This window comes from Protopterus annectens, chromosome 11.part0 (genome assembly GCF_019279795.1).
Source record: "Protopterus annectens isolate FY-2018-M chromosome 11.part0, PAN1.0, whole genome shotgun sequence".
Lineage (NCBI taxonomy): Eukaryota > Metazoa > Chordata > Ceratodontiformes > Protopteridae > Protopterus > Protopterus annectens.
The window spans coordinates 151,567,131-151,583,956 of record NC_056745.1 but is presented as its reverse complement, the minus strand read 5'-3'; positions in this window follow the sequence as shown (position 1 = coordinate 151,583,956).

The window sequence follows — 16,826 nt, the reverse complement described above, 5'->3', positions numbered from 1 at the left end:
TGAGTATACTAACTGTATGTGCACATACAGTAAAAGACAAATTAACACAAGGAGGTGCCTTGTGTCGACGGCGGTACCCTCAGGATTGAAAGGTAAGAACTATGAGAGAGGTTTTTATTCTGTCAATGTCTGAATGTATGAGAGAAAGAAAAGAAAAAGTTAAAAGCTAAAAATAAAGTTAAAACAAGGTCATGAGCCCACCCCATGATTGGGACGTAGACTGTAAAGTTAAAACAAGGTCATGAGCCCACCACATGATTAGGATATAGATTTTAAATTTAAAACAAAGTCATGAGCCCACTTCATGACTGGAACGTAGACTGTAAAGTTAAAACAAGTTCATGAGCCCTCCCCATGATTGGGACGTAGACTGTAAAGTTAAAACAAGTTCATGAGCCCACCACATGATTAGGATATAGATTTTAAATTTAAAACAAAGTCATGAGCCCACTGCATGACTGGAACGTAGACTGTAAAGTTAAAACAAGTTCATGAGCCCACCCCATGACTGGGACATAGACTGTAAAGTTAAAACAAGTTCATGAGCCCATAGCATGATTGGGACGTAGACTATACAACAGGTTCATGAGCCCATAGCATGATTGGGACATAGACTGTAAAGTTAAAACAAAGTCATATGCCCACTGCATGATTGGGACGTAGACTATATACTGTTAAAACAAATTCATGAGCCTACCACATGATAGGATGCAGAGGTATGCTTTGTTAAAATAAATTCAAGAGCCCGAACATATGCTGGGACTTAACAATGTGATTGTGTGAAAGTACCGTCAGAGGGTCCGAAAGAGTGGTCAGCTCTGGACACAGTACCTACCCGCCCTGTTATCCTGACCGCAATGCTGTAGCTGTAACGTTTGATCTCGCGCAGGGATGAAAGCAAGGGAGTGCTGTGGGAAAAGGCTGATCGAAACCTCTCCTCTGTTGCTGCATGGTGACAGACTTCATACCCTTCCCTCTCTGTATGGTGTGTGGATTACTACAGTTACTTTCTGTCTTCGGAATTGCCAGAATCCAGGAGTTGTAAGGTAAGCCTAACATTTTTATTATTACTGATTTATAAAGTAAGAAACATGGGAGAAAAGATAAGCCAAGATCAAATCCCTGAAAAGGGAACACCTGCATATTTATATATTTTAATTATGGGAAGGAAAGTTGTGAATATCTGTATGACTGGTTTCAGCTTACTAAGAATTGTGCTGATGGGGTATTTCCATTAAATGGAACTTATGATAAGACTAAATTGCTGACATTGAAAGGTATTTTAGAAGAAAAGAAAAGCAAAGTGAGTGGGGAACAAATGACAGCATTTTTTTATTATTGGTACAGTGAAGCACTTAAAAGGGAAAAGGAGTCAGCATTAAGAGGGCTGCAGGATGTTAAGACATTGTTGCAACAAGTAAAAGATATTAAAAAGGCAGTACAAGACCAGTAAAAAGGGATCCCTTTATATTGTCTTAGCAGGTTTGAAACAAACTGAAAATGGTCAAAAAGCAGAAACATCTAAAGAAGATAATAATCCTCCAGTAGCTACTGCACCCGACCCCCATATGTACCAGTGCGGGTGGCTCCTGTACAAGATTCTGCTGTTTCTCACACCTCTGCATTTTTTGAGCACAAGGTCAGCATGGTACTGTTACATCTCAACTTAATTCTGCTGTTAGCTCTCATCTTTAAAACAGCATCTGCAGTTAAAAAGATTTTACTTCCTTCTTCCTGTCATTCTCAACAAGCTTCTACCTCTCCAACAGGAGCACTAGTGTTTGACATTCTGCTATGTCTAAATGTTTTCTAACTGAAAGAAGAGAAAAAAAACATCCATAAAGGTTTAAGGAGGAATCGACTGAAAAAAAGCTATTACACCCCTACTTTGACAGATTTAAACCAGATGCTTCGGAAAATTACTCCAATGAAATAAGAACACAGTTACTTAAAAAGGCTAAAATAAATTTTATTCCCACAGGAAATGCACTAATAAATAAAAGGAGAGCACTAGTAAATTACACAAGTGTGTCAGGCATGTAGGCAAAATAAAGAGAAAGCCCCTGCAGATTATTGGAGTCATCTTAAAGCAGTGTTTGCTAAACATTTAGCAATGTCAGATCCAAATGAGCAAGCTAAACCAGCTACTGCAGCTGCCTTTGTGCAGGGTTTGCAAACCCTGCACAAAAATCAAATGAAACAAGTGCTTATAGACTGGCAGGAAAAAGACTTAGGCCGGGATTCACTAATCCTCCGTGTAAGACTAAATAAGTCTTACATGGAAACTGCAGCCTAAGGGGAAGACGTCAGCACACCATACATATTCATGAGGGGGCGCTGACTCAACTCTAAGGCTAACACGGAGCATGCACGAGTGCAGGGGGTGTGTCGGACTGCTGAGCAGTTGAAAAATCCACGCCCCTGCAAGTCCCTCAATTGGCAAATGTCAACTGACATGAGCGAGTCCGCTCAAATGTGTACATACCCAACACTACACTCCCCCACATTCTAAACCCCTGTACAACTATAAAATGTAAAACTTTTATTTTTTTTTTATTATTCCCAAAATAGCTGCCAGTATTTGCACGTGTTTGCTCGGGTTTGCCCATTGCTTAGCTACAGTTAGCAGTTTGGGAGATCGAAGAGGATAATAAGAAACTTATATGCAAATTGAGCCAAATAGCAATAGCATAGTGGTATAGCCTTCACACAAAGAGGATGCATTCCCGGTTCAAGTCCCACCACTCCCCTTTCTATTTTCTGTAGGAAATCTGTATAGAAAAATAATTCCTGACATTTATATTTCAAATTTTTGTAAAAAGCATTGAAATGGCCTATGTAGTAGAGAACGATATTTTATGTATATATAAGAAGGTGAAATGGTTATGCATACTGATGAATGCATAAGTAACGTATCTTAAGCAATGTGAAGCACTGCTAAGCAACATTTACCAGTATTAAGCACATGTAAGTATAATTGCTCATAGCTTAGCACTGCTTTGACTAGCGCAATGGCTTTGCGTGGAGCTGTGCATCGTGCCAACTAGTGCAAACAAAACATGTTTGCACTTAGCTGCGCACCGCGCTAACTAGTACAACATCGGGCATCGTCGGGCAACATAGAGCACCGTAAAGCAACGTTAGGCAAAGTTGTGCAAAGTTGGCTAAACACAGCCACACCTCCTAGCCGGTCTGGCCAGTAGTAAAATAAAAAGCAATGACAGGCCTCAAACCCAGGATACTGTGCACCATAATCACAGTACTGAACCACTAAGCCATGACAGCTTTTGATATGCATGCACTTTCAACACACACATACATATTAATGAAAGTTTACCCAGTGCTAAACAGGTGTGCTTTCAGCTGAGATTGTTCAAAACTGGCCAATCACAAATAAGTGCGGGAAATGAAGCATATTTAAGCCCCATAGGCAGGAATACTTGCCATAACTGGATGTAGCTCCCATCTGCAGGCAGCATGGCTAGTGTTGAAGAGGGCTCTCGCTTTCGAGTGCAATGGTGGGGCATTGAGGAGTCAAAAGTGATGGTTTGGCTCCTCGTCAATAATCATGATGACAGACTCCTGCAGTTCCAGGGCACTGAGTACAAAGCGGAAGCCTGGAACCGTCTAGCACATGATCTCACCAGTGCCACAGGTGTCCCTCGGACTGGTAAGCAGGTCAGATACCACTACTCAGACCTGAAGAGATGCAAGGAGGACCAACTGAACCAGTGGATACAGGAGGCCCATGGGATGGAAAATGCCCCACTACTGAGTAGGTAGCCATGGAATGAAGTATGTAAGAATTGCTATTGTAGTCTATATTATGGATAGGTATATGTCTCAATATCACTTCATTTACTTCACAGCTGCAGGTGTCTGTGCTGCGAATCAGCAAGCTTATGCAGATAGGCTGCTAAGGCTGCACCACCAGGCAGGTTAGTAATTATTCTGCATGTATTGTTATATACAATAAGTGAGAGAGCATGAAAAAGAGTGTTGTAACCCATTAATAAAGGTATAATATGTTTTGAATAAGTCTTCTGCATGCACTGTAATATCAAATAAATGAGAGAGCCTCTAGAAAAGTGTGTAATTTAATTAATAAAGGTATAATTCCTGGAGTGTGTCCGTGTCACTTTCCTCGATATGTTGTTGTACTCTTGCATTATAAAAATAGTACTGTTGTATTAAGCGCAGTCAACCCACAATTGGGTAGGCCCATATAAAGTGGATGAAGGGAGTGCCAGTAGCTGTTAAGCATATATACAGTCCTCAACTGCTGGTTAATGGCTGGCATGTATAGGTTAATCTGGCACATGAGTAGCTTGTTATTGTGTTCCTCAGAAATGTCAGTGTGCTGCTAGAAATGTAGGGGGCTGTTAAAATATAATTGATAATGTCACCTGAACACATCCAAATATGTAGATATATAAATATAAATAAAATATATAAATACATAGCAGTAACATCTGCATCCTGGACAGTCTGTATGTCAGATACAGGTCAGGTATATAAAGAACTAGCAAAATCCATTTCACAATTTAACGGACATTGCCTAGTGTAATAATACATGTAGGGGATATATACCTGCAGTCAATAGGAATGTAGTGTAAACTGTAAGTACATATAAGCTGTTAATGAAGGTATCTTTTTACACCCTACTGTATGTGCATAAACAATGCAATTCCACACGTCAATGGGTATGTCTAATCTCAAAACATTTGTTGGGACATATGTCCTATTGGTTTATAAATATCTGCATTTACTTTGATGCATGTGCCCTGTTCAAATACCACAATCTTGGTGGCCTGTTGTCACCAATAAATCCTGCATGCTGTTGGAATGCCCACTGTTATTCTATATATGCATGTGTTATGCTTGCTGTTCAACTGTTGGAACTCTGGTATGTTGGGTTAATGGGAATACTACTGCATGCTGTTACAACTAATTTGGAATGCTGTTGGCTATTAACAATGCATATTGTCATTAAATCCTCCTAAACATAGAACGTATGGGAAGACCAGTCCCAGCAGACCCACCTGTCCCACCTCAGCTGGCGATGGCACCTGGCAGCAGCAAGTCCGGTGCCCAGCCCAGGACCTCCTCCTCTGTTGTCCCTGTGCCACCTTCAGGTGGAACCGCTGCAGGGGATGGGGCTCATCCCCCATGCAAGCGTGGCTGGAGGAGGGCCACCTATCACCCTCTGAATGGTCCGGGCTGTGGTGCGTAGGGAGATCGAGCGTTCAGTCACTGATCCTCTATGCCAGCTTGAGGCACATGTGGCGCAACTCACGGGTGAGCCTGCCCCTCCTACGCAGCCCCCAGCACAGCCACTCTCTGGGCTGTTAAGGTGCAGTGGTGACTGCCCATGGGTGGGCATCTCAGTCCCACTGTTGACATCTGTGGGCTCATGGGCTTGCGATTTCCAAACATCCTTCCCTGTCAATGGTGTTCACCCACCACTTGTCATATTCCACCCCTGTATGCATCTTGTTTGTCTTGTCTATTTACCTCCCCAACCTACCTCCCCAAATATACCCACTTCCCCTACCCCACATTCCACTCTCACCTGAAAAAAAAAGGGCAATCTGCTCCCAAAAAAAATTACGCCCCATACATAGCTGCTCATTTTGCACACATGTCCCCTGGACACATAAACTGATATTTAATTGGCAGTACAACATACTTTGTTGTTCCCACCCCTCTCTCAGGGGTGGAAGGTTTCAAATTTCCTTCCAAATTTCTAGCATATGCACAGCTGTTGCTGTTAAAGAAATGGGCAGCTATGGACCTTCCCTACAACTGTCCTGCACATCTTGAGCTGTTTTCCCTACTGTCTTTCCCTCTTTGTGCCCCTTTTTCACCACTTTCATATCTCCCCATTTTCTTTTCTTTCAAAGAAATGAGCGCAGATATTAGCAGGATTAAGCACTTTTAAGCAGTAGTTAGTGGGTTTGCACGAGTGTGCCCTTCTCTGCGCTTAGCTAAGTATTGCTAAGCTTCATGCAACCCCGCGCAAACCCGCTTACAACTGCTTAAAAGTGCCTTAGTCACCCTGCATGTGAGGGCCCTTGTTCTGCTCAGCATCAAAATAAAACATATCTGTCAGTCTCGAACCCAGGACACACTAGACTGCATGAAGTACCACTAAGCCACAGTAGATATACAGCAGGTTGTTGCTGAAATAGATATACCATGCATCAGAATGAGTGAATGTAAAGGAAAGATATGAATGCCATAACACAAAACCTGTTCTGTGGAACTTTACCAGCAGCTGTTGTGGAATTGCATTACATGACTGTGTTACAGCAGCACTTTACAACCCCCACACAGTATCATAGCAGGACAATCCCAAATGTACAAAATACCAGTATGTTCAGGGTTCAGCAAGGATGTAGGCAGGCATACTCAGTACTGGAATTGTCCAGTTTTCATAAGCATCCTGTGCTAATGTCAACAGTAAAAAACCACAAACTGTGCAGAAGTATAGCAGTTCACAGACAGTTCATGTACCAAATGAATACATCTCAATAACTACGTATGCATTGCAGCTAATTGTATAAGTAGAAAAGAAACTACATACTCCCATGTATCTTGTGTTAGCATTTGTAGGGGTGAGTACAATTCTACACTGACAACTGTGTACTGGAAGTGGCAACATTCAGGTCTGAGAACAACATTCAAATCACTGGCTACACACCTAGCTTCAGATATAAGAAGTATACCAACCTTCTGACTTACACAACAGTGTCCACAGCAAACAAGCATGGGCCCTACTTTGGAAAGCTGAAAAGGCTATGCCTACCGGACTGAGCAATTTATAGCATTGGGTTGCTATGACAGTGAGTACTGCAATTACCACACAGCAGGCTGCATGCAATTACCAAATGGTGGCCATCAATTGTTGCAGAGGCCATCACAAATACATATAAAAGCACGATGCACTTGCTGTCTACACATGCAAACATTTCATTGCAGCTACGGAGAGAGAGAGAGAGAGAGAGAAAGAGAGAGAGAGAGAGACACAGACAGACAGACACCGACAACAGCAACAGAAAAAAAATGATTAAAAACCAAAAAAAATATATTAAAAAAATAAGATATAAAAAAAAATAAATAAAAAATAAATACAAAACACACGGAATTGACAAATACAAATACATACAAAGGAAAGGTATGTAACAGATATGTATTTACTGGCATGTAGTACATATTTTTGAAGAGTACTCTACATACTTTGAATCATCCATATGTGGCAGCAGTACGTATCTATGCACAGATGCCCTGCATAACTACTGCCATGGAGAAATCAGTGTGTAGCTGTGTGCAGTGGGATATGACTGTGACATATGAAGTTCAGCATTAAATGTCATACATCTGATCCATGTTATCTGTGTTCTGTACAGTAGTGTGTACAATGTCTGTTTGGGGGAGTAGCGCATACAGTTATATAAACATGGATGTGACAGAGTAACAAATGCATGATAGCCATATTAACATGTAGCTTAGCATTGTCAAAAGCTGTACCAGGCTAGTATGCTAATCTAGCATTTGCAGCTATATATACAGCCTCTAATATTACTGTGTGCTCACATGTAACACCTGTTCATGTTGCAGCAAAGCCCAACAGGTCAGCCATGAGGTCAACGGACTTACAACAGTGTGAACCTTGTGTGTGTATGGCACACACATACGGAGAGATATGTCCGTGTCAGATATATTAGCATCTGTGCATGTGCATAGAGCAAGGGACATACTGCAACTGTTTGTCAAGGGTGGACATATATATATGTTGGTGAAGGTTGTTATGTGCATATTTCTATGTAGGTTGTAGTGTGTGGCAAACAAGACAGCATACAGTGCTGGTATATGACATGTGGTGGTTAAACGCTGTGGGTATGATTTGTCATGTTTGCAGTGTTGCAGCCACTGAGGCCTGCTAAAGCTACATGGGCTGAGAACACCTTCAATGCATTCCGCACAACACTGGGCAATATTATTACATAACTGTATACCTCACAACCTTCGCATAATTGATATTCCCACCATGAAACGTGGACTGTATATGTGCCTATATGTATATCTATATGTACACCAATGAATGTTTATATGTATGTGTGTGTGTGTGTATATATATATATATATATATATATATATATATATATATATATATATATATATAGCGAGAGAGAGAGACAGGGTCATATTTACTGTGACAGATGCCTGGTGACAAAGCCATGGACTCAAGCTCAATGTTAAAACTGCATTGGAATCCCTTCTGGAAAAAACTCCATACCCATGAACTACCACATAGGTGGTAGTCTACTTAACACTGAAAGTGTGATAAGAGACCATGGGACACAGGTGGACAGTAGTCTCCCCTTTGATAATCACAGTGCCACACTAGTCATGTAATCTGTCTACGTGGCACACCTCATCACAAAAGGTGTGTCATCCAGGGAAATATAGGTCAGTGTTCCCCTCTACTCATCACACATAAAACCCATTATAGAGTACAATGCCCCATGTGGTATGTACCTCACAAGACATCTACAGCAACTGGAAAGGCCACAGACATACCTCACATAGAGTAATACCGGCCTCAGACAGATGCCCCATGCAGACCATCTCACAAAACCATAGCTAGACTGTGTTGCATACCGCCTACCCAGAGGTGACCTCTGCCTAACATAGAAAGCTATGTCAAACCCAGAGCTGTTGGACATGCTCCACATAAACAGATCACAATCCCTATGAGCTACTGCTCTAGGGACCTAAACCTTGTCACCTCAATAGACAGAACATGCTGGAGGGATAGATTCCTATCTCAGAGACATCCCATACTCTGGAACAAACCACCTATCAATAGCAATCCAAGCTCCTCATTAGCAGTCGTCATGAATAATCCTGATGATTGGATGGGAGATAGGAAATACACACTGGGAATCACCTCTGTGGCTCTGCTGGACAGGGGCACATGAAATTAAATTACATGTGTGTCAAAGGCCAGGGTAGCATATGGCTAGGCTTCTATAAGCCCTAGGGCCAATAGCCTATTACCTACCTATGAACCGATACACACCCACATGTACTTGTTGCAATAACTGCTATGTGAGGTTGACTGAGTGTGATGGTGAATGTGATGGTGAATGTGTCAAGGTTCTGTAAATGTGTGATAGCTTAGTGGGAAACTGTTTCTGTCATGCTATTTTGTGTCCTAGTTCTGATCCCAGCAAAAGATGTGTATGCTATTGCTAGGCAGAAAAAGCAGTATGGCATATGGTCTGATGTAGTCCCTTGGTGTGGAGTGGGGTGTGCCATTGTAGGCTAAAGCAGTACATGTATGCTTATTGATTGGTACTGCTGGTGAATCCAAATCCCGTATGAACTGTAGTACTACCTGAAGCTGTAGGCCTAAACAGCACAGTAGTGTGTATGTCCACATTGCTTGGAAACACTGTTATGTGTGTTCCCTGTAGTCCTTACAGATTACATACCTCAGGCATAATGTTTTTGAAAGTACTGACACACAGTACTGTATGGTACACAGATAAAGCTCATCTGGGCTGCCATACCTTTGTGTCTTGTATGTATGTCTGATGTGTGTGTGGGTATGCCTGTAACATGCCCTCGGTCATATGTGTGTTACAGGATATAACTGCGCATCTAGCAACATGCATAGTCTAGTACAGCAGTATGCTACCTATACTAGCGAATGTGCACATATGTTAGGCAGAGGTTTGCCACCAACAACTAGTGTGGTATACTGGTAATACTGTAACTGGACTTTACAATCATTGCAATGGATGACATATGTCTTTATGCATTAGCTTGATATATACCTCCTGTGGCTAGGTGGTGCATTGTGTCGCATACAGTGTGACATGTAGTGTTGCATAGTCTTACATACTGGTTTCTCTTTGTTGCTGTGCAAAACATGGTTTGATATATAGAGCGTGCCAGGCACTGTCAGGCAGTTGTGGTATGAGCACTGACATGTGGTATTGAAAGTGTGTATCTCCTGACAGCCAATAGGTTGCTATATATGGCAGTTCAGTGATATCTGTACTTTAGAATGTTAAGTGTGCCACATGACTTGCTCACACATATTGTTTCAATGTCTTCCAGGGTCATGGCCCACCATCGCAATCTGACATATAGCCCAGCTGAGGATGAGCAGATAACAACCAGCCTGGTTCAGCACTATGCCCTGCTGTTCTCAAGAACCAGCCAGGACCAGCATGATCGGACTGCACTGTGGCAAGATGTTGTCCATCGGGTAAATGACATAGGCATGCATAACTGGACATATGAGCAGGTACGCCATCACTTTAGTGATTTACTTAGACATGTCCGGCATCATGCGTCTGATGTCTGTAGACAACAGCTTGCCACAGGTGGTGGGGTAGCCATCCATCCCCCCCTCACCAGAGTGGAGGAGCTGCTCCTCAGCCTGGTGGCACCTGGACAACAACAATAGCAAACATGTATCATCATGGAGTCCGGAGCCACCCAGCGAGTTGACACAGAGTGTGCAGGTAACATGGCATAATTGTAGACTACTGTTACCTCTATTAGTAGATCATGCATATGTGAGATGTGTACTGTGTAGTTAGAAGATGTGGAGCCTGGTGTTGTGTAATACTGATAATTTGGAACATAATCTGTAGGCCTGTGACTGTCAACCGTTGTACTTCTGTAAGATTGCAAACCCACAGTAGCAATGCCACAGTTGTTGCCAGTGACAAACTGTCTCATATCCTTGTAGGTCCCTCTGGTGTGACAGCAAGCCAGCAGACCCATGCTGGTGAGTGTGCTCTACATTTAATATTGCATAATATATGTGCATGTCATAGGTGAGGTGTAGGACATGTACACGTAACACACCTACCCATAATGCAGGCTGTGCATGTTTTCTGTGAGACTATGCACATCCCAGTAATGTGAGTAGCTGCCTCAAACACATGCAATACACAGAGTATCCCACACAATTGTGGCAAAACTGTAGTGGACATTGGATAGGCAGAGTTGATACACATGCACACAACATACACAACATTGTCATACACAGTACACGTTAATATGCTACACATAGCATATTCAGACACCCGCTGTAAGGTCACACTCCAGTATCCCAAATGTCATCCACACAGCACACATAATATACCTGAGGGGTAGGGCCTATCATGGGGCTGTGCGACACTCTGCAACACATAACACATTCATGTTAGGCAATGCTCCCTATTGGGCACCTTACAAACCCATGTAACAACTGGCTGTGAAATGGTGAATGTAGCCATGGTACTACAGTTCAGGTACAGCATGCTAGGTGCCGGTCTGGCACACATTAGTAGCCTTGAGTGACCACATGATGCTGCATGATGATGGCTCATGGTACTACACCCCATCTAGTTACAGTAACCATTGTACTACACATAGCATTCATTGCTATGCACCTCACTGTTGTGTGTGTGCAAACATATGCACCTATACACAATATGCATAGCAATCACCATTTGTACAAAGTGACACATATATGTCTTGTAATGCTATGGAGTGTATAGGTCACATGACACACATTGGGTATGTGTGATGTTTAATGTTGCAGTTGTGTTGTAGCATGCCATGTCATGGCTGGCACTGGCATGTACACAATATGTCCTACACACACCATAACCACTGTACAATGGCTATGTTGAGCAATGGTATTCCATCAGGTATACATGCACCAGTCATCCTGTGTGTATACATAGCAAGCATGTGCTAAACCTGTGTCCACAATTATCTGCTAAAGACACAGATGCTCTAATTAGAAATGGATATCTATGTGACACACAGATACACATCCAGCCATGGTATGTATACCTGTGAGTGATGGTGCACAGGACATTGCAGAGCTTTCAATACTTGCACAGCAATGTTGTGTCCATGTACACATTGCGTTCCAGGGTGAGGCCAATCACTGAACAACAAGACACATGCATCAGAGCCATGTATACTGTTATTAGCAAGGGCTGTCTACACTCGCACTGCATGCTGTTGAACAACACACGTCCTGCATGCTGACACGTGTGATATGACTGTTTGGCTTGTGATACTGTACCCCACCATCAACCGCTATTGAGTATGTTCTGGATTGCTGGTGGTGTGTGTGTGTGTGTGTGTGTGTGTGTGTGTGTGTGTGTGTGTGTGTGTGTGTGTGTGTGTGTCTGTTTAAGTGAGGAGTGTATTTGTGTGCATGAGTGCATGTGTTCATGTGTGCATGTGTGCATGTGTTCATGTGTACATGTGTTCATGTGTGCATGTGTGCATGTGTGCATGTGTGCATGTGTTCATGTATGCATGTGTGCATGTGTGCATGAGTTCATGTGTGCATGTGTTCATGTGTGCATGTGTTCCGACATCATGTACAGGTTGTAAAGTGTGTTTCCTGTCTTCCTCTCACAGGTGCTGAGGTTGGGCTGGTTCACTGCAGCAGGGAAACTGATGTCACTGAGCAAAATAGTGATAATAAGGATAGGTGTTTTGAGGCACAGGCATGTTTGCCAGGGTCTGTCGTTTGGCCACCAATCGACAGAACACAAGTTTCCATCCCATCCATGCACACAGTCATACTGCCAATACATCCATCACCAATGCCCTTAGCTGAGGGACAGTGTACAGTCGGCATTGGCCAGGGCAGTGTGGTATCTATGGCATATGCATCCCAACACAGCAGCCATACCCAGATGTCTGGAATGGTACCACATAGGCAGATGTCAAGGGGTTCTCGTCGGAGCACTGCTGCTCATCATGCCCCTGGCAGACGTGCCACAGGTCTTACAACCTCATGCATGTTCCAGGCTATCATAGAGGCACAGGCACATATAGAATGGTACACCAGACAGGGCTAAGGACACAGAGGGCACATAACACCATTGTAATTGACAGTATCCATTACCTAGCAGGTGCCATCCATAATTATACTGAGGTCACTGATAGATGTTGGGGTGAGACATTAGATGTCCTCCGCAATGCCATGTCCATGTTTCAGGACAGTGCAGGATGGTTGAGACATCGACATGGACATACGCCAGTAACATCAGCAGCTGGCAGTCGCCGCAGATGTCCCTCAAGTCACAGCTGCTCCTGTAGTGCCAGTACCAGCCCCAGCAATGTTGGGGGTGGGCTGTCCATAGACCGTCCTAGAAGACCACGTGCATGTGGCTCTGGACAGTCCCAGCAGGGACCTGGGTCCAGTGTACATCTGTCCACCTCTGAGGATAGTACCCAGTCTGGCTTAGTACCTGATACTGTCAGTAGCACACCTGCCAGGCACAGGTACCGTGTCCATGGCCAGAGATGGTTTTCTGTAAAGCCTGGCAGGTACAGTCTGTGGCTGTCCCACAAATCACTGTATATGGCAGCCACATGGTGGAACTGTGTGCATGCAGACACACACACACATACAAACCAGACACCTAGGGCTAACACATACCCGCACACATTACATCAACATTGACCCATAGCAGTACTCTTGTCCCTCACACACACACACACACACACACACACACACACACACACACACACACACACACACACACACATACATGTCAATTGTATGGCTCAATGTAGGCCTCTGGCAAACCAACAACACACCCTGTGCATGTGATGAAACCTGTGCCACCTCCTGCCATCTGTAACATTGATGCAGGAACAGGCTACCATGGTGCTGATGCACAAGGTAACTTTACAGCAGTACAGCAATGTTAGCATGTTGTCAGCAGTAGAGTGTAATGATATCCTTGAATGTGTAGCTGAGCAGGTATGATGCATTAAAGCTATGATTGTCAATGTAGTATTGTTTACACCAGTGTTAGTTCCAATAGTGTATTGTCCACCCACGTGCCACTTGGCTGATGCATGTAGTATTGGCAGCATGTGTTAGAGAGTGGACAGTATGTGTGGGATGTATGTAGCACAGATTTGCAGGTGTACATTTGTGAACATGGTGGAGGTGCACTGTCTGCATGTATGTGCATAGTGGACACATGGGCAGGGTGACATGCCCTGTGTTACACAGTAACACTCCATAGTTTCTATTGGTGGCCAGTATGCATTGTACTACACACATTTTGGTACTTGAGTACACGTGTGTATGACATGGTTTGACACTGTGCTGTGGGTGATACTGTTACTATCTGTCATTGTTTTGCATTCTGGTAGTATACATAACCTCAACAGCCTGACCATAAACAATCATTAGATGATGTCTTGACAACTGACGCACAGATGTAGGACACACAGTAACATTTGGATCCTTCAGGTACTATACTATGCCAGTAACTAGTGATATTCACCTGCACCCATTCCTCAGACCACTCCTGTTTGGCATATAGATCTCTTAGGTACAAGCAATCAAAGTAGGGATATGTCCGTCCACGTCTGAAAATGCATACTGTGGCCTGTAATGCATTCTCCAGATGACACACACATCCTCCACAAGGGTATCATACAGACAGATACCTGTTGTCAAATCCATGTTGTAAAGCTATAAGCCAACCAAAGCATAGTCATCCACCTTTACGAAACATAGTATCCCCACAGTACCACATAGGTAGTAGACACCACTATGTTGAACAGGTACCGATGTGTACATGCAGCCAAGTGTTACGTCATCTCTACTTTGGTAATCACATTTCCAAAGGTATTTTGACATCCCTCGCTGGATCACATAAGCAATAAGGGGTCTGCATGCATATCCACAAAGGCTGTTGTACACCTATAATGAATATCCATCATTGACAGACTTTGCTGCATTTGAACAGGTCTGATATATACCTCAGCCATAAACCCTCACTCACACAATTCAATAAAAACCGTAATGAGTGTGTGTTACATGGATGACCTAGACCAGGGATCACTGCAGTGGCTGGCCTTGTCACAAGCATACAGATTTGACCTAAGGTCTGGAAAGCAGCAGCACAGTCTGGCAAGGATGACAGCTGTGTTCTTGGAGAAAGCAGGGTTCACACCGATGAAATAATTGAGGTCACATTTAAGTATATGCATTTGCCACACAGCTACCTGACATGTGCAATGCACATACTGTTATCATACTGATATGTCATACAGTAGTAAAAGCAAAACCCACAACCCATTGACCAACAGTGTCACACACATAGAGCACATACACACACTCACCAAGTGCAGGATTCTAACCCCTACCTAACGATAATAGAGCAGTACACATTAACACGGTGTGCTATTCACATTACTGGACATTTCCCTTTCCACAGGTATATTTGTAGGATGGTGACATCATCAGACTTGACAAAGATAAGTATACCACTTTTAAGGTGCTTTACTACTCTCCAAAATGGTTGCTCCTCTCCAAGGAGATCACACACAAACACACACACAGTTGTCAAGTGCAGGATTCAAACCCCTACCTAACTACTTCATGATATCAGAGGATTATGCATTAATACAATGTGTGGGAGGTCTTTTTTCCACAGGTATATTTATAGGATGGTGACATCATCAGACTTGACAAAGATAAGTATACCACTTTTAAGGTGTTCTACTACTCTCCAAAAAGGTTGCTCCTCTCCAAGGAGATCACACACAAACACACACACAGTTGTCAAGTGCAGGATTCAAACCCCTACCTAACTACTTCATGATATCAGAGGATTATGCATTAATACAATGTGTGGGAGGTCTTTTTTCCACAGGTGTATTTATAGGATGGTGACATCATCAGACTTGACAAAGATAAGTATACCACTTTTAAGGTGTTCTACTACTCTCCAAAAAGGTTGCTCCTCTCCAAAGAGATTACACACAAACACACACTTATCAAGTGCAGGATTCAAATTTCATGATACTAGAGGATTATGCATTAACACGATGCGCTATACACATTACTGGGAGGTTTCTTTTCCATGGGTATATTTGTAGGATGGTGACATCATCCGACTTGACAAAGATAAGTATACCACTTTTAAGGTGTTTTACTACTCTCCAAAAATGTTGCTCCTCTCCAAGGAGATCACACCCACACATGTCAAGTGCAGGATTCAAACGCCTACCTAACTACTTTATGATACTACAGGAGTATGCATTTACATGGCACACTATACACATTACTGTGAGTTCACCTTTCCAAAGGTATATTTGTAGGATGGTGACATCATCAGACTAGACAAAGTGGGTTACATTAGGTGACATTAGGTGGGCTACATAGAAGGAATGTCTAAACACTTTGGCCATGTGATCATCAAAGGAGAGTTTACTATCTACCTGTGTCCCCAGGGCCATAATGACTTTCTCCCTACATACTGGATTACCACCTATGTGGTAATTTGTGTGCACTTTGTTTTATCCAAAGGAGATGACTATGCATTCTTTGGCATTCTGCTTGAGGGCATTGTTTTGACACCAGGTATCTGTCTCTGTAAGACCCTTCTCGAGGATGTCTGTGTCAGCCATAGAGTCGATTATGGACCACAGTTAGCAGTCATCTGCAAACCTGTTCAGCCATACTCCTCCCATGCTTGCCTGTACCTATGAGCAGTATCTACTGAACAGATGGGGTCCCAGGACCAAGACCTGTGTGATGCTATTTGTGACTGGTTTAGAGTCAGACATTGCACCCGCAACCCTGAACATGTGTGTTTGATCTGTGAGCCACTTGGCCACCCATCCTGTGACATAGCTGTTAATGTTCAAGCTGGTAAGCTTGTCCATGATGACAGAGTGGGGAATGGTGTAGAAAGTCCTTAGAGAGGTCCAGGTGGGCTGTGTGGACTACTTTCACCTCCATCTATGTCCTTGGTAAC